The sequence below is a fragment of the Salvia hispanica genome, chromosome 1 (assembly GCF_029641045.1).
Source record: "Salvia hispanica isolate PSC_SH4W2 chromosome 1, Shi_PSC_v1, whole genome shotgun sequence".
Taxonomy (NCBI): Eukaryota; Viridiplantae; Streptophyta; class Magnoliopsida; order Lamiales; family Lamiaceae; genus Salvia; species Salvia hispanica.
The window spans coordinates 23,824,770-23,843,359 of NC_142692.1; the positions used below are offsets into that span (position 1 = coordinate 23,824,770).

General features: G+C 40.1%; 1 long non-coding RNA gene across 1 annotated transcript; it reads left to right on the forward strand.

Moving 5' to 3' along the window:
- The first annotated feature begins 1,684 nt into the window (after window positions 1–1,684).
- LOC148933482 (uncharacterized) lies at window positions 1,685–3,533 on the forward strand. The gene is made up of 2 exons (XR_016134350.1): window positions 1,685–3,129; window positions 3,208–3,533. It is a non-coding gene; the product is annotated as an uncharacterized LOC148933482 (long non-coding RNA).
- The last annotated feature ends 15,057 nt before the right edge of the window (window positions 3,534–18,590 follow it).

Below are 18,590 nucleotides of genomic sequence, written 5' to 3' on the forward strand. Positions count from 1 at the left end.
TCAAGACATCCTTATGCTTAACATTTTAACTTGAAATTCCATAGTTCATAGAAAAATTGGAATTTATATGCTTTTCCTTGAAAACCTTGAATGTTTTCACAATATCTTCAGAAAGAAATCATTTTTCCTTTTATCAAGTTCTTTCATGAATAACTGAAAATTTCCTGGTAAGAACTTCTTTCTTACCTCATTGCTGTAGTTGAACGTGACGAGTCGAGGTGTTGGGTCCCTTTAAGCTTTCCATTTTAGTACTATTCTAGTCTAGTACTATTATTCTAGACTAAGGCTTGAAAAGAAGGTTCTTGGGTCCAGAGCGAAAGAACGGTGCTCTGATACCACTCTGTCACGACCACAAACTTCCTATATGGTAATGACAGCATCTAAACGTGATTTAAATAACACCTTAGAACCAAAGGGATGGAATAAACATGATTTATAAGATGAAAACTAGGATAATAGTCTCAAAGGCGAAAGTGAATTAGGACAACATAAAATCAGAGTGCTTCCTGGGTTCACAAATTCTTATTTTAAAATCTTATCACAGCGGAAATGTCCAAGACAAGGTAGTATGTATGGAGACATACTACCCTGGGCTACCTATTGACTTATTTGAGGATCTACTCCCAACACCATCGCCTGCCCGTCCACGTTCAACCTGCACATTAGAAAAAAAACATGCAGGGCTGAGTATTTGATATACTCAGTGGGCACATTGTCAAAATATAATTTTCATAAAGAGTTTTGTCAGCCCGTTGAGTGAACACGGGGTTTTAACTTGAAAGGCCCGTGTCACTAAAATCCTTTTCATTTCATAAAGTTGATTGCGCAATCATATGACATAGATCTACCATATCTGAACATTGTGTGAACCGGGAATGTGGCCACATTCCACGACGGTCACTGGACCGGCCAACCCCTTTTGTTAGCTCACGGTCCCCTTATGTGTACACTAGTCCGAGTAGGGTTTGCGGCCCTACTGGGACCCGAATTCGATTTAACATATATTGGCATAGCCAAGCAGATAGGTAATCCATAAAAACATAAAGTGGCATGACAAAACTTAAGTAGCAAAATTTTCTCATCATCATAAAAAGGCAAGTTCATATTTTTAAAGAAATGCCCACCTCAAAAGCTAACGCTCCTTCCGTAATTTCCTTAACTTGGCTTTAGACGACGTTCGTAGACGCCCCTTTAGTAAATAACATAAATATACTTTATTAGACTTTGAGATATCCCTTATGCTTAAACATGAATGCATCCTAAGTGCGTGATCATTTTATTCTTTCTTAAAATTTCTAGAAGAGTTCTAGATTTCTTGAATATTAATTAAATCAGTAGATTTAATTAAATTGAGAAAATTACTCGCATAACTAGAGGGTGCTACCTCCTAAGCCATTTATTTAAGTACTAAGAAAAATTTAGGCTCGAGGTCTATTCGTCGTTAGTGCATCACAATTTCATAAAATTAATCATTTGAGCTCTCATTCTAAATTCCGGAAAGAAAATTTAGACTTATTCTCGTGGAAATAATTAGCGGACTATTATTTAATCCGTAACGTAGGAGAGTCCATGATTTAATTAAATTCTTAGTCCATACTTTATTTAATTGGTGGCCCAAACTCTTACAAATAAAACAAACAACCCAACACCATTAAAAAGGAGAAGCCCAACAACAAAATAAAGGAAGGCCCAAACACTTCCCTTCTCAAAACTATCGGTCTCTCTCTCTTCAATCACACACCAGAAATTCCCAAATCAAAACCCTAAATTGAAGAGGAAATCGGCGGCGCGTCTCTCCCTTGCCGCCCGTCGACCGCCGCTCCGACGATCCCACGCCGATCGCCGAGGATCCCCAGCACGGATTAGCTTTTCTCCTCACTGGTCGGGTTTCCCCTTCGACTCATTCGTACTCTCTTTCCTCTTCGGCGAGCTCGCCGCTGGGTTTCCCCCCGTCGCCGCACGGCCGAGGCCTCGCCGCTCCCGACGCGGTGGAACAAAACTGCTGCTATCCCGGTTAGGGAGGGGGCGTCGCCCTTTCCCTTCCTCCGTTTCCTCTCTCTCTTGCGAAATCGTCGCCGATTGGTCACCGCCGTGGTTGTACTCCGTCGTCGGAGGTGTTATCGTGCGAGGCAGCCTCTGTTTTGGCCTCTGCAGGCTCGCCCTTCGCTGCCTGTCTCGCCATCCAGCTCTCCGTCAAGCTGCGGCTCACCCGGCCGCCCCTCTCTCCTCGTAGCTAAGTCCCGATTTAAATTCTTAGTTTAAGTCTTAGTTCAGATTCACAGTTTTGAGCATGTCGGGATTTGTGATGTTGTGATCTTGGCTAAAATTTGTATGAGCATGAGTGGATTCCTTGGTTTTTTTTTGTGTTCATGATTAAGGAAATTAGAGATTTTAAGTTGGCATGGCTACTGAGTTTGAGTAAAAGACAGCAGCATGTTGTTCCTCTTGTTTCGTTATTTTGTAAAGCTCTAAACTTTCTTGTCTTAAACATGAAATCAAAGAAAGGCAAGGAGTGTGCTAGTGCTTTACTGGTTCTATTTAAGATTTAGAATGCTATTTAAGATTTCTATGTTGAGGTGCTCTGTTCTTGCTTGTATTTGTTCTTCTTACTGATTCCGGGTTGTGGATTTGTAAGTGACCTCTTTGTGCTTAAGCATGGTTGTGTGGTGATTTTCTACATGGATGAAAAAGGAGTCATAAGGGGAGTTGTGTGTTACCTCTTATGTTAGTGAAGAAGATGGGGCTGCCCTTGTTGTTGCTCTCGGTTATGCCACTCTTTACTCTCTATTTTGCTGAAAAATTTGATGGTATGCAGAAGGGAGTTGAATGTGTTGTGGAGGGGATTTTTATAGATTGGTTGTGGTGTACTCGTGAGCCTTAAATGGCTGCTGTACCATTTGTTGCTATGTTGCAGAGAATCTCACCTTTAGTGATCCCATTGTCTCTCCTTCATGGCTGCAAAACTTGTATTTTTATGGGTACCTAGTACTAGTTCTTAATTGGGGTTGTTTGATTGTAGAGAGGCAGGGGATGTTGTGCCAAGGTGCTGCATTATGAAGGGTTTGCAGGCTGGAGACCCCCCCCCCCCCCTTTTTTTTGGCAAGTTCTTGGTCTTTAAGGAAAAAGAAGGTTTGTTCCTTCCCTCTTATAAGCATTCCATTGATTGCTCTTGTCTCAAGGCCTCTAAAGCTTGTGTTTATCTTGCAGGTGAGAGGAATCTCAGCTCCCATCCAGCTGCACTTCGAGTGGGCCCGGGTTCACCAATTGGGCCGACGGCTGCCCGAAACGGGCCTTAAATCGGGCCTGGAGAAAAGGCCCGAATGTACTCTTTTTTTTTTCTTACATATCTTTCCATTCATGTTTTCTTTCTTTGAGGACTTGATCCATGTGATTTATCAGTTGTTCATTTGTTAAGCCTTGTTCTAAGTATTGAAGTTTTTTAAAATTTGTTGATCGGTTAATGTAGAAGAACTGCTACTCGAAGAAAAATAAAATTCATGATATTCTACAATAAATTCCAATTGCTTAGTTCATTTGATTCCTTAGCTTTTACTTGTAAATAGAAGTTTTAAATTTCACAACAAAAGCTCGTGTCTCATTAATTCTTCATGAACTGGGAACTTCACATCCTTAGTTCGATAATAAAAAGGCGAGAGAGAAAAAAAAAAGGTGCGGGTATTACAATATATATATATATATATATAGGTTTGTGTTAAAATGACAAGCCCTCTTAAAATGACACCGTGACACCGCTTATACAGCAATATTATAAACGCTACACAGCAATCTTTAGATTGCTGTATAGTGTGTCGGATATTACTGTTCAAGAAAAATTGTTGTATAAAGACCAACATATTGCTGCCCGTCTTTTTCCAGATTATTTTGCCACGTGGCAGCTTATTATTCGTCCACGTGTACAAATGATTGGCTAGAAATGGTGGTATGGTGTTATTTTAAGGGGTGGTGGCACCCTAACATGCCCATATATATATATATATATAGGGATGTACTAAGATGACAACCCTCTTTATTGTAACACCATACCACCACTTTAGGCCATTGGATCTGAAAATCGTGTGCTTGTCATGCTGCCACATGTAAAAACACGGAGGGGTAAAATATGAAATTTCTAATTTTACGTTACCAGATTGCAGTACTGTTCATTGAATATTGCAGTCTTACCACAACAATATTGCAGTTTACCACAACAATATTACGTGTTTTTTCACGAAACTTAATCCTAGGCGTCCATAAATGAGATCTAACGGACTATATTGGTGGTATGATGTTATTTTAACTATGGTGGCACCCTAGTGCACCCCTATATATATATATATATATAGGGTCCTGTTAGGTTGAGATTTTTGAGCCTAATTGAGAATTGAGATGCAATCTCAGCCACCCATTCACAATCTTCGCGTGATGTCAACGTCGTCTGGTTTATGTCAACAGGGGGGGTATTTTTGTAATTTTAGTTCTAAAATATTTCAGTTGTATTCAAAACACGCCGCAAAACTCTCGAACATTTCTCTGAATTCTCTCCCAGATTTCTTCTACAATTCTGCATCTTCTCTTCCCTTCATTGCAATTCATCTCCTAATCTTAGACTTCGTTTAGTTTTCTACATCAATTAATTTTCAAAAATGAGGATCGAAGAAATAGTTGAAGCTGAAGCACCAATTATTGCCAGAAAAAGGCATTCCAAATCGGCGGTCGTTGAAGCGAATTCTTCAGGTTAAGAAATTGATTCAAATTTTAAATATATTGCTTCGATTTTAGTGTATTAAAACATATCTAGATTTGTTTTCTTCTGAATTCGATTTCTGCTGATTTTTTTTTTGTTGATTAGCGATGGTAGAATCAGCAGAGAGGGAAATCAACAATGCTACTGAAAAAAACGAAAGAGAACATGCATCTGCTTCCAGTTAAGGATTTATTTAAATTTTAAAGATTATTGACATTTCACACAATAGCTATTGACATAGTTATGTGATTCACTTGAATTTTAAATGATTTTAGAGGGTAGTTTTACTTGGTTTTGATCATATATTGTGTACTTTGAGACATGGTTATAGCTACTTCTCTATTATGTTGGTATTTTGACCATTTTGTGAAGAATGTGCAGAAAAATGTACAAAATATGTGGATGTGCAGCTGCTCAATGTTCGAGATAGCTTTTCTGGAGATTTTGAAGTCCAATTCGCACATAATGCATACCATTCTCTTCTTCTTCGAAAGAATTTCGCGTGGATATCTTAAACGTCTCAATCGGAGTTCAGTAGAAAAGGTTATGGCCGTTTTACCAAGACTGCTCAGAGCCGTGACATAGCTGGCGTCCCGCCAGGTTCGCATGCAAACGAAACTGGCGATCCGCCAGCAAAAGACGAGAAAAATTTCGTAAGCAGCTGGCGACTCGCCAGCTTCGATGCACACCTAACCTGGCGACCCGCCAACTTCGTCCGACAGTTTATTTCGGGCCCAAAGTCAACCTTAGGTATATATATGCCTAGGAAACGCCTCCTACCCCAAAACTACCACTTTTTCACCTAGGAAGAAGAGAAGAACGAGCAGAGGATGAGTATTCATCGCAAGATTGAAGACGAGGCTTCCAATCCGCCCAATCCAATTCTAGGAGTTTCTACTTTTAGTTTTATTCTTGTTCAAACAGTGTTTTTGAATATTTATTTGAATATTTCTTTGACTTTTGTGTTGAACATGAGTAGCTAAATCCTTCGTAGAGTTCTACGGGGGATATACAATGATTCTTATGTTTAATTGATTTCCTTTTCCTATGCCTTGGCTAATGTGGTTATTTTGACTTCTCTTGTGCTTATACATTCATTTGATTGATCACCTTATAAATGCATAAGGATTTTACTACAATACCTGGGAAGTGAGTAGTTTAATTTGAAAGAAGAGAAGTTGACGTCTTTGCCAATATAATCGACAGATTTGAGCCTTTGAATGAAGCTAAGTATCTTAGGAGCTTTTAGGAGTTATTATCTTAGTTCTAGGAAGGACACTTCGGTTCTAGGTAGCAATCTACAAATTATATGCTTTGAGAAAAGATATAGTTGTACCTTAGTGATAGCTTAATAACCCTTGAGACCCTTTGTTGGCATAGTTAGGAAGTTAGTTGAGCATAGGATAGTTGTTATCGATCCCGTAGGATTCTACCCTTCTCATCCTTGATCTACATCCGTTTTCTTATTTGCTTTTAGTCCTCTAGTTGTTTTATAATTGTTTTTACCTTTCTTTAAAGTAGATTTAGAAAACCCAAACTTTCCGATTCATCTAGATAGTTGTTGAGGTTGGTTCGTGGTGATTAGGTTGACACTCATTGTCTCTGTGGATACGATACTCTTTGCTTACTATTTGCTACATTAGCCCCGTACACTTGCGGGTATACTTGTGTTAAAAATAAGTTGAGTCAAGTTTTTGGCTCCGTTGCCAGGGACAATTTTGTGTTACTATAGCCTAATATCGTGATAAAAATTAAGATTACTAATCTAGATTTTACTTGCTTTATTTTTCTTTTCTTTTTGAGTTATTCTCACTTTTGTGTTTTTCTTTTCAGGTTGTATGCTCACTCGCTCTAAGGGGCAACCATTAGAGTTATTCGATCCTGAGATCGAAGCATCCAACCGAAGGAAAAACGCTCAGAGAAGGCTCAACCAAAGGCGCTCAATTTCGCCTCTTAAGAGAGAACCGCCTATTCCTGTTGCAATAACAATGGCGGACAACGGAGAGAACAATGCACCACATCCAGATCCGGTAGTCCAACAGCTCCAATTACAACTTGCAGATTTGGTGAAACAGGTTAAAGAAAAAAATGAACTACAAGCCACAGTGCCAGTGCAAAACATGTACGCTTACAGAGAGGTGGAGAACCCACCAATTGGCAACGATGGGATCGATGCCAATCATTTTGAGCTCAAGCCAGGATTGCTTAATATGGCCGAGGCTAATGCCTTTGTGGGGAAAGCCAACAAAGATCCCAACAAGCATATCACTAAGTTTATTCATATCAGTAACACGGTGAAGCTTAATGGGGTGAGAGATGAACAAATCAGATTAAGGCTATTCCCATTTTCCTTGAGAGATGATGCTAGAGACTGGTACGACAGCATGGGGTCAGGATCTGTTAAAACTTGGGATGCCATGGTAGACTTATTTTTGGAGAAGTACTTCCCACCCAGCGAAGTTCTAAAAAGGAAAGCAGAGATAATCTAGTTCCAGATGAAACCTCATAGACAATCCGAGAAACATGGGCTAGATTCAAGACACTGCTGAAAAGATGCCCCAAGCATGGTCTAAGTCCGGGACACCAAGTCATAACTTTTTATAGGGGGTGTACTCCAGGTGCAATGCGTGGACTAAATTGGAGCGCAGGAGGAGCACTCCTTCAATTACGGGAGAATGATGACATGCAAGTGATTGAGAGAGTAGCTTCCACTGATGAATGATGGAATAATGAAAGAAACAAGTCATACAGGGTGGCCTCTGTTATAGAAGATGATAGAATAGACAAACTGTCTCAGCAGCTAGATCTTTTGACCACTCACTTGGGGATCATGGAGATGAGACAACCTGGACCAGAACTGCAGGGAGGAGTTGAAGATGTGAACTATGTGCACCAAGGAGGAAATAATAGGAACTTCAACAACTATCGCTCCAACCAAGGTAGTGGTAACTACAACAATTATGGTAACAAGGTGCATCCCAATCTCTCATATGAGAATCCCAACAATGCTCTGCAACCACCGCCAGGATTCACAGTGTCTAATGGGTTGGTAGAACAGCAGAAAAAGCCTACTACTGAAAATATCTTGGCAGCATTCATGAATCAGACTACCAAGTACATGGAGAAAACTGACAAGTACATGGAGAGCACTAGTCAAAGGTTGGGGAAGGTTGAAAATGACGTGCAAAGCTTGAATGTGCATATGCAGAGCATTGATACTCAGATTAGTCAAATTTCTCAAGCTGTAGGTGTCCAACATCAGCCAGGGCAATTTCCAGCACAGACCATAAACAATCCCAAAGAATGCAAGGCCATACACTTGAGAGGTGGTAAAAGCTATGAAGGACCTTCCATGCCTGTAGAGGAAAAGAAGAGTACTCCAGAGGAAGATGTCAGAGCAGAAGAGAATTCCAAGGGAAAGAATAAGGTGGACATTCAGACCAAGAAAGACGCAATACCAGAAAAGCTGCCCCTCCCTCCATTCTTACGACAGTTAGAGTGCCCTTCCCATTTGCGGTGAAGAAGAAGAAGTTGGAAGAGCAATTCTCCAAATTTCTCGATATTTTTAGGAAGGTGCACATTAATATACCATTGGTGGAAGCTCTGCAAGAGATGCCTACATATGCAAAGTTCCTAAAAGATGTGCTCTCCAAGAAGAAGAAGTGGATTGATTATGAGACGGTGAACATATCTGAAAACTATAGTGCGATAATTCAAAAGAAGCTACCTGCCAAGCTTAAAGATCCTTGGAGTTTTAATATCTCATGCGTCATAGGAAATGACATACAAACAAAGGCACTGTGTGATCTGGGGGCGAGCATAAATTTGATGCCATTATCATTTTCAGAAAGATGAAGATCGACACTCTCAAGCCGACTACAATCACACTGCAGATGGCAGATAGATCAGTCACCTATCCTAAAGGAATTGTTGAGGATGTTCTGGTGAAGGTACATACATGACTTCATATTTCCCGTCGATTTTGTAGTGTTGGATATGGAGGAAGAAATGAATGTGCCCCTTATCCTAGGGCGCCCATTCCTAGCAATGGGAAAAACATTGATAGATATAGCAAAGGGATAGCTCACTCTTCGTATGGGCAATAAACGACACATTTTGTCTATATATAATGCTATGAAGAGTCGTGAAGATGAGGAACTTGTTATGAAGATGGAGTGCAAAGCTGTGCATGTTGTAGAGGTCCAAAAGACACAAGCAATTGAGTCCACATTGGGGGATTTTTCATTGCCGCGGTGGTTGTTTGGTTCATGTGGTGGATCATTTTCTAAAGAAGAGACTGCACCAAATTCTAAAGTGAAGGAGAAGAAAACAAAAGCTGCAAATTCACCCAAAGTGGAAACCAAAATTTGTGTTTTATAATTGTGTTTACCTTGCTTTTAAGTAGATTTAGAAAACCCAAACTTTCCGATTCATCTAGATAGTAGTTGAGGTTGGTTCGTGCTAATTAGGTTGACACTCATTGTCTATGTGGATACGATACTCTTTGCTTACTATTGTATACTGTTGACATAATGTATGCTTGTTTGGATTGATGTTAACATTATAAACTTTAACAATTGGTATAAAAGTAATAAGATAATTATGTTTGCTTTAAACAGGATATACTTGTTATTGACATAGTGTATACTTATTAGAATCGCTGTTGACATAGTCAAATTGACATAATAGTAACCAGATAATTGTGTTTGCTATATATGGGATATACTTGTTATTGACATTGATTTATTATGTACTTTATCTATTGACATAAATTTAAGAATATACATGCACTTGCTGCCTTCGCCCGATGTCGTTTATGGAAAATTTCACGGTATTATTCCTCATTTTTGATATTTTCTATGATATTATCTTCTTTTTTCTTGATTTTATATTTTCATGTCACAGATTTCAAGAGGACATTTTGCACTGATTTTCTCAAGTTCTACTTTGAACGCTTTGAGGTTACTCTGTGGTCTTCTGCAAGAGAGTAATTTAATTCTGATCTTCAATTATTTCTTTCTTTTCCATTCATGTTTAGTTATTTATGAAAAATATTTTATGATTTTGAATGCATGATTGCTCAGGCATAACATAGAAGGTGTTTTAACCAATATTACTGATGGGAGTGCAAACAGAAACAAGTTGCTATTCATTTGGGTAAGTAATGCAGTCACATACCAACTTTGCATCACAAAAAATTATTATAACAATTTATTAAGTTTCCTTAATTACATGAACATGACCAAATGTATCCCTTCCGTGGGCTACTAGGCTAAAAGTGGCGCAGTATGCTGCAAAAGGGCTAGCATATCTTCGTGAGGGCATGTAAATTCAAGTATAACTACTTTCTCTCTGTCGAAATTCGCCTCAACGTACCTCAACAGTGTAACTTTATATAAAGAGATGGCTTTTCGTGTAGATTATATTCAGAGATTTCAAGTCTCAAACATTCTTTTGGATGAGCAGTGAAATGCTAAGTTATTGGATTTCGGGTTGGCCAAATTAGGTCCTGCTGATGGATTAAGTCATGTCTCTACTACTGAGGGAGAGATCACCCAGACATTGGAGGAAGCAGATGAAATCAGGTGTTACTGTACAAGACAGAGGAGCGTCTTTCCTTCACCCCCTCGCAGTTGAGGCCTTACCGCGAGTGGGTCAACAAGAGGTGGGTTCCCCCTTTGGACCCCTTCTGCTCGTCGTATAAAGCTGATGTAAGCATCCTTTAAATGATACTTCTGTGAATTCGAATTGGTGATATGTGGCCTTGATGATTATTTGTTTGAACTTGTATAAGTTGTGAATATAAGTACTATTGTAGTGTATTTGTTGTATGCGCGGATGTCCCATTTTGCTTTGTTGACAACTATTGCTCAAGTTAGATATATATATATATATATATATATATATATATATATATATATATATATATAGGGATGTATTCAAATACTTTTCATATCTTTTGTCATTTTTCCTTCTTAATCCTAGCCCCACGATTTTTTCATCTGATGGTTAGATTAATGCCACGTGTCATTTAATAATGCACATTTTCATTCTAATAATGCACAGCGGCTAATAATGCAACATTATAGACTAATAATGCACATTTTCATTCTAATAATGCACAACGGCTAATAATGCAACATTATAGACTAATAATGCATTGATCACAACCATCCAATTCAAGGATCCAAGGGCTGAGATTAAGAAGGAAATAGGACACTTAGGGTGCAAAGGAGCCTAACGCACCCCTATATATATATATATGGAGTATTAGAAGTAAATAAGTATGTTAAACCAATGTTTTCTTAGTAACTGAATCAACCAATTATTTGATATTTCTCAAATGTGAAATTTGAAATTGACTTATCTCTAGATGTTTTTGCCTTTTAACACAGCAGTTGTCACCTGAAGTGGAAGCAGTAATTGAACATGTCTTAAACCCAGGAGACCATGCTAAAGCCATGATTGATGGAGATGGTTTTTATGGTGCTTTGAAGTGGAAGCGTGATTGAACATGTCTTTAACTCAAGAGACCATGTTGAAGCCATGATTGATGGAGATGGTTTTTATGGTGCTTGGTTCACTGCAATTGTTCTTATAAAAACATAGGCTTATAACTACTACTATATGATTGAGTACAAAAATTTGATGATGGCTTATAATTATTGTTGACATGGCTTGTACGTGTAGTTGAAGAACAAACATCAATGATTTGAAAATGTAGTTGACATGACTTATAATTGTTGTTGACATGGCTTGTACGTGTAGTTGACATGGTTTGAATGTTTAGTTGACATGACTTATAATTATTGTTGACATGGCTTGTACGTGTAGTTGACATGGCTTGTACGTGTAGTTGACATGGTTTGAAAGTGTAGTTGACATGAATTATAATTGTTGTTGAGATGGTTTGTACGTGTAGTTGACATGGTTTGAAAGTTTAGTTGACATGAATTATAATTGTTGTTGACATGGCTTGTACGTGTAGTTGACATATTATGTACCGTAGTTGACACGATATGTACCGTAGTTGACATGACTTGTATGTGCAGTTGACAATGATACAAGACTCTGAAAACTGGATAAATGCAAATAGGCATAGATTGAATGAGTTACAAAACAAGTACAAGAATGGTTTAGTCGTAGAAGCAAGAAGTAAACATCTATCTTATTCTGATTTGAACAAAAAGTGGTTTGAATATTTGATTTTAACATGTTTTTTAGATGGATATGTAAAACAATTATCACATCTGATTTTTAAACCATGCAGTCTATAATAATATTTCAACTGTCAATCAGTTCAACAACTTGAATTGAGATGTCAACAACTTGAACTGAATGTCAACAGCTCAAAAACAATCTTTGTAACTAAAAAAATATACAACTATTTTTTCTTATTTTTTAATTTGACACAAGTTCTGGCATCATTATCATACAATACATTTTAATAGTTGGCATAATTATATAGTTGACATTATGTGTGTAGTTGACATGAATTGTATATTCAATTGAAATAGATTATATATGTAGTTAACCATTTTTTTTCATTTGAAAAACCCTCAACCAGTAATTCAAGATGAAAAGCATAGCCAAAAGTCAAATTTCCATAAGCAAAATGATTAATTACGTGCCTAAAGTGCAAACTTAAATAAGATCCATCAAATGTCAACAACTCGTATTAAAATGTCAACAACTAAAAAATAACACTTATAATTCACATATCAATAGCCAGAATATCAAATGTCAACAACTCGTATTAAAATATCAACAACTAAAAAATAACACTTATAATTCACATATCAATAGCCAGAATATCAAAGGTCAACGCAGTATTAAAATGTCAACAATTAAAAAATAACACTAATAATTCACATATCAATAGCCAAAATATCAAATGTCAACAACTTGTATTAAAATGTCAACAACTAAAAAGTAAAACTTATAATTCATATATCAATAGCCAGAATATCAAATGTCAACAATTTATAACAAAATGTCAACAGTGTGTCAACAAGGATTTCCAAAATCTAGAATCAAAATCTCAAAAACTACGTCTCAAAATATGCAGCACCAACACACCAGCACCAACATCTCAAACATACTTCTCAACCTCATCTCCTTACTCTCCGGAGCTCTAATTCCACAGATCTCCCTCTCACCTTCAGATTTCTCACCGAGAAGCTGGAGCGTCATCATTTTTTCCTCAAACTGGAGCTAGAATAAGAATAATCATCAAATCATCAAATCAAAATATCTTCTGACAGTTGATCCCCAAAATCTTCACATCTCATGTCACGATTTCAACCTTTTTGCAGATCGTGGCAACTTCCTTCCTCATCAGATCCGTCACAGAATCGAGCTCCTAATCACAGATCGCCGTCACAGCTCCGATTCCTTCTCTCTCATGATTTTCTTCATAAATTCACGAACCTCATCAATTTTCTCCCTATCAAAACACAAAAAACAACAAACAGTGCCAAAATTTCATTATTGCATTTTTACTCCAGGCGATCGATTATATCGGAGGAATTCGACAGTTCGTCTTTGCCTTCCAAGCATAAGAATAACAAAACTGAGAAAAATTTTGTTTAGAATCACGTTTGTAACAACCAAAAAGTACTCTGTATAGAAGAAAAAACACGCACAAATCTCACTGGAAAAAATCATGTGTGAACGGTTTCGGCAAAAAGCTGATAAATGACAATTGATTCCAACCAAATATTCAATTAACTCCAATAAGTTATTATCCAAAAAATAAAACAACAGTATCTGAAGATTTTAAAACAAAAGCAACAGTGAAACATAATTCACCTGATAAGAGCGACACTAAATGAATGCGCGCTCGAGAGAGACAAAACAAGCTAAAACATATAATGTCAACTAGCATATCTTACGTGACAACATAGAGGGTTTCTGATAAGTCGTATTCTAAGCCTTGGTTACTGGTCAGTATGTCGTGAAATACATGTATTATCTGCAAAACAGTTGCTTAAGTGTGCAGGATTGAAGGATCCAAGTCAGTAGGTGACGATTCGAGTGACGCAAGTGAAAAGGGCACTAGAAGGGTGCGATACTGACCAGAATGCATGCCTGAGAAAAGGCTCGAGATGGAGAAGGAGGATAGCTGGGATGATTATTTTACAAGGGCAAAAAGGTCAAAATGCGGGAGAAGTCTACCCTAAAAGCAAGGGCAAGCCTCCCTATAAAAGAAGCCATTTGGAGAGAGAGAGAGAGGTGCGCGGAAAAGCCAAGATCGACAGTCATACTTAGTAGAATTCTCTCTAGAAAATCAATCCTTCAGCATTATCCTACCTCTCGTTCCTCGCCACAGCTATGGTCACTTGACGTCCAAGAGTCTGGCGGAGAAGTCATCAGTTCGCCTTTCCAGCCAGTCGTCGTAGTAGTATAGCAGTATCATCGTCCGGAGTGGCAAAAACAATCTTAATCGCTTTCTTAGTTAAAGTTTACTTGTTTTCATCGTTAGTTATTCTGCAAACACTCATCGCTGTTGCTCTTTTGAAGTACCTTGTTAATTTCCAGCTTTTACATTATGAAGTTTCTATTTCGCATGTCACTTTGGTTTGAGTTTGCTTCATTCTGCCTAGGGAAGTTAGATTTAGTTATTGCTTTCAATTTCTAAGTTTTTTCTTATCGGGAGTTGTTGATTTGAAGTTGTAGCTAAGTTAGTCAAGTTTTCGTGCATGAGTTCTTTTCTGCGCCGTGATTACCACCTTGCATGTCAGTCAGTAGGAGTAAAGTTACAGTTTTACCGTTTAATTTAAGTTTAAGCATTTTAATCGATGGATCTTGAGTTTGAATTCATGAATCTGAAGTTTAGTTATGGTGTCTGTGTTCATATGATTTTTGTCAATACTTGGTGAGGAAGAAAACGTCAAAATCAACTTTAATTTGGACCACTTTTACTTTTAAGTTACTTTTTACTTTTGTTCCCTACTTTTCAGAGGTATTATCCAGACTTGTCAGAAAGCCCCCAGCCATCAGATACACCTTGTTGTCTAACTTTCCTCTTTTAGTAACTGTCTACTTTCCATATGTCTCTGATACACCTTGTCCCCTATTTTCACGAACACTCCCACATGTCTGTTATTTTCCCGCCTACTAGTCAGTAGAGTACTACCTTATTTCCTGTCTAGGTAAAATCTCAACCCAAGCGTGGTAGCTAACCAAACACCCAGGAAAGTCACCACAGTTATCTAAACGTGTCCATCCTCGTGGGATTCGACCCTTACCTCCGCTATACTAATCAGTAGAAGTGGGTTGAGGAAATTTGTTTGAAGTCAGGTCTCAGTCGTCGTATCAACGACTCAGCTGGGTCGGGAATCTCTTCCTGATCAGTTGGATACACTCCAATTCCACATGCGAAACCATCGAGGACAGAGAACTGACCACCTCAAAATGGCGCCGTTGCCGGGGATGGATGGCGTTCATACCTGTTATTGTGTGTGATCTTTTTGGTGTACATACTGTTTATAATTTTTCTTTTCTTTTTGTTTTCAGTTTATGAGAAGTGGCTCGGCTCCTGGGCAGTGGAGACCAAGGATACTTCCCAGAGGAACAATACTCGTTACCACTCGTTCTGGCCTGTCGACAGCACTGTCCGACCTAGGAACGAGTAGCGACGAAGAAAAAGAGGAGCTAGAGTACCAGCTCCCGGAGCTTCCACCCCAACCAGTAAGGACACTAGTGAGGATGGCTGACCATGGTGAGGACGATCCCGAGCTCGCGACACTTACCGCACATGCCGACGGAGATCCCCCCACAAGCCATAGTGGTCACCCCAGGCCAGACCGCCTGTGATGTGAAACCCCACGTTATCGCAATCTTACCGACGTACTGTAGGAAGAGCTACGAGGGACCATACGAATTCTTAAATGAGTTCTGCAAAATCTGTAAGGGACAGAGGCGGCCAGCAGGAGCGAGCGAGGACGATTACAGACTGAAGGCCCTGCCTTTTGTCCTGAAGGGAGAGGCCAACACTTGGTCCATGCGCCTGCCAACCGACTCTATCAATACATGGGCTGATTCAAGTCAGTTTTCCTAGCCGAATTTTTCCCATCTTCGAAGACAAGTGCATTGAAGAGGAAAATATCGTGCATAAGGCAAGAATATGATGAAACCCTTAGCGAGTACTGGGAGAAGTACATGAGCCTTCTGGAGTCATGCCCCAACCATCGCATGAAGGAGATAGAGGTGCACCACACCTTCTATGAGGGGATGAACAAAGAAACCAAGGATCTGGTAAATTCATCGTCTGGAGGTGATTTCACCCAGTTGAGAGTGAGTGAAGCCAAAAAGGTGCTACGCAAGCTGTTGAATGCGAAGAAGACGTACGACAACACGAGAGATGGGTACAGCAGAGAAAGGGTAGCGAGTGCTTCGGCTACTGACCAGGAGGAACGGATGGACTTGAAGATGGAGGAATTAAAGAAGGAACTGCTGTCTGCAATCAAACAGAACACTCCACCACCTTCTCCAACTGGAGGCCAAGAAGCCCCAGCACTACCGTATGATCAGCCGGACAACTCGCCGGATGTGGAGCAAGCGAATGCCGCAGGTTACTACAATTCCAACGACAATTGGATTCCGGGGAAACAAAGAGATGCACCGTGGAGGGACCACCAAAATTTCCGATGGGGAGATGGGAATCAGAATCAGAACCAAAATCAGGCTCCAAATCAACCCAACCCCCAACCTTACCAATATCCCAACCGCGGACCAACAAACCTTGACTACCAGTCTAACTGGGTAGGAAGAAACTAGCATCCTCAGAACCAAAACTCTCAAAACCAGAACCCGAACCCTACCTGTGTGCCACCCCATCAGCGAAACTACCAAAACCAAAACCACAATCAAAACCAGAACCAACACCAATTTAACCCAGGGCCTCAACATAACACCCACCACCAAAACCAAGGTCAGTACCAGCACAACCACGATCAGTATAACCCTCCTGCCCAGTATAACCAATACCCACCGAACCAAAACCAACAAAATTTCTCAGGCTACCAGTCAAACCCACCACCTTAGTATAACCAGCATCAGAGCTCGAGCCAATTCCGTCACCCAAACAGGTCGAGTAGGTCCGTGGAGGACATGATGGGAGAAATGCTTGCCTCGCAGCAAAGCATTAAAAATGACTTGCAGTCCAGTAATGAAACAATGCAAGGAATGCAAAGTGCCCAGAAGGAGCATAGGGCAAATATGGATATGATGAACAGGCAGTTGGCCCAGCTCGCTAACTCACTGGGCGAAATGAAGGGGAACTCAGGGAAAGTCCCATCTACAGTCCATGTACCGGAAAAGGCAAATGTGAGCAAGATTACACTGCGGTCCGGAACAGCTTACAACGGACCTCAGCTCAAGAACCCTGTCGGGGAGTCTAGTAGAGAAGGGGTGCTGAGCGACGTCATCCCAGCGGAAGAGCTCAAGAGGCCTCTGCCTCAGATGGAGGATCCGTTTTTTCTAAACAAGGAACCTACCGTGGAAGAAAAGGAAGGAGAAACACAACCTGGGAATGAGCAACCGGGAGGGGTAATACCCACATCAGACCCGCGAACCCGGGAGGCACAAATGGGAAATCCACAAGGATTGACTGGAGAGGCTAAGGGAGAAAAACCGTTTCCAAACCGGTTTGTGACGAAAAGGAAGAAGGAAAACCCTGTGGATTTCATGTCAATCTTTGGGAAGCTGGATGTCACCATACCATTTCTCCAAGCCGTGAGACTCCCCCCCCCCCCCCCCCCCCCCCGGGGAAGTTTATAAAAGAGTTCATAGCTGGGAAAGCCCAGGAGGATGGAAAGATCATGGTGGAAGGAATAGCCTCAGCCATTGTACAGGACAAGCTACCACCCAAGAGAGCCGACCCAGGTATGTTCACCCTATCCATAACGATTGGAGATGTGAAAATCGAGCATGCAATGTGTGATTTGGGAGCATCTATCAATGTTATGCCGTTATCCATTTATAATCGGTTAAAAGGGGTAAAATTGTCAAATACTAGGGTGTTAATCCAACTGGCTGATAGGTCGTGTATCAATCCTGAGGGTGTGTTGGTCAGGATACAGAACTTTACTTATCCCGCGGATTTTTATGTCATTAAAATGAGTGAACCAGAAGCTAGGGAGTCTAGCGGGATATTGTTAGGAAGACCATTTTTAAGAACGGCTAAGACAATTGTGGATATGGCCGAAGGGACAATATGCATTGACTTTAATGGTGAGAAATTTGTCTTTGACATCAACGAAGCCATGAAGAGACCAATAGATTCTGAAAATCTATGTTATGTTGATGTAATTGACCCCCTAGTCCAAGAATTTCTTGAGACCGAATTATTGAATGAAAAGCTCCAAGCCTTGGATGTGTATGCCCAGGCTGATGTGGAAGCAGCCGCATGGTGTGATCTGATCAGTAGCCGAGGGTTGACTGACGAAGAGATCGAGGAAGCAATTATGGAATTCTGTCAGAAGTCAGAACTAGCAGGATCCGTAGGGGCCGTGGTACCGGCCAGTATGGAGGAAAAATCAGATGCTGAACAGGAACAAGAGGAGGATTCAAAGAAGAACCCTTTACCTACAGACACACTACCCCCGCAAGTGGAGTTGAAAAAATTGCCAGCAAACCTTAAGTATGCCTACCTAGGGGAGGAAGACTCATTCCCCGTAATCATCAACAGCGGGTTGACTGAAGAACAAGAGGCAAGACTACTGACCGTGCTGAGCAAAAACAAGAAGGCTATTGGATGGAGCCTTACGGACCTGGTAGGTATAAGCCCGGACGTCTGCATGCACCACATCAGGCTAGAGGATGGAGCCAAGGCGCATAGGGA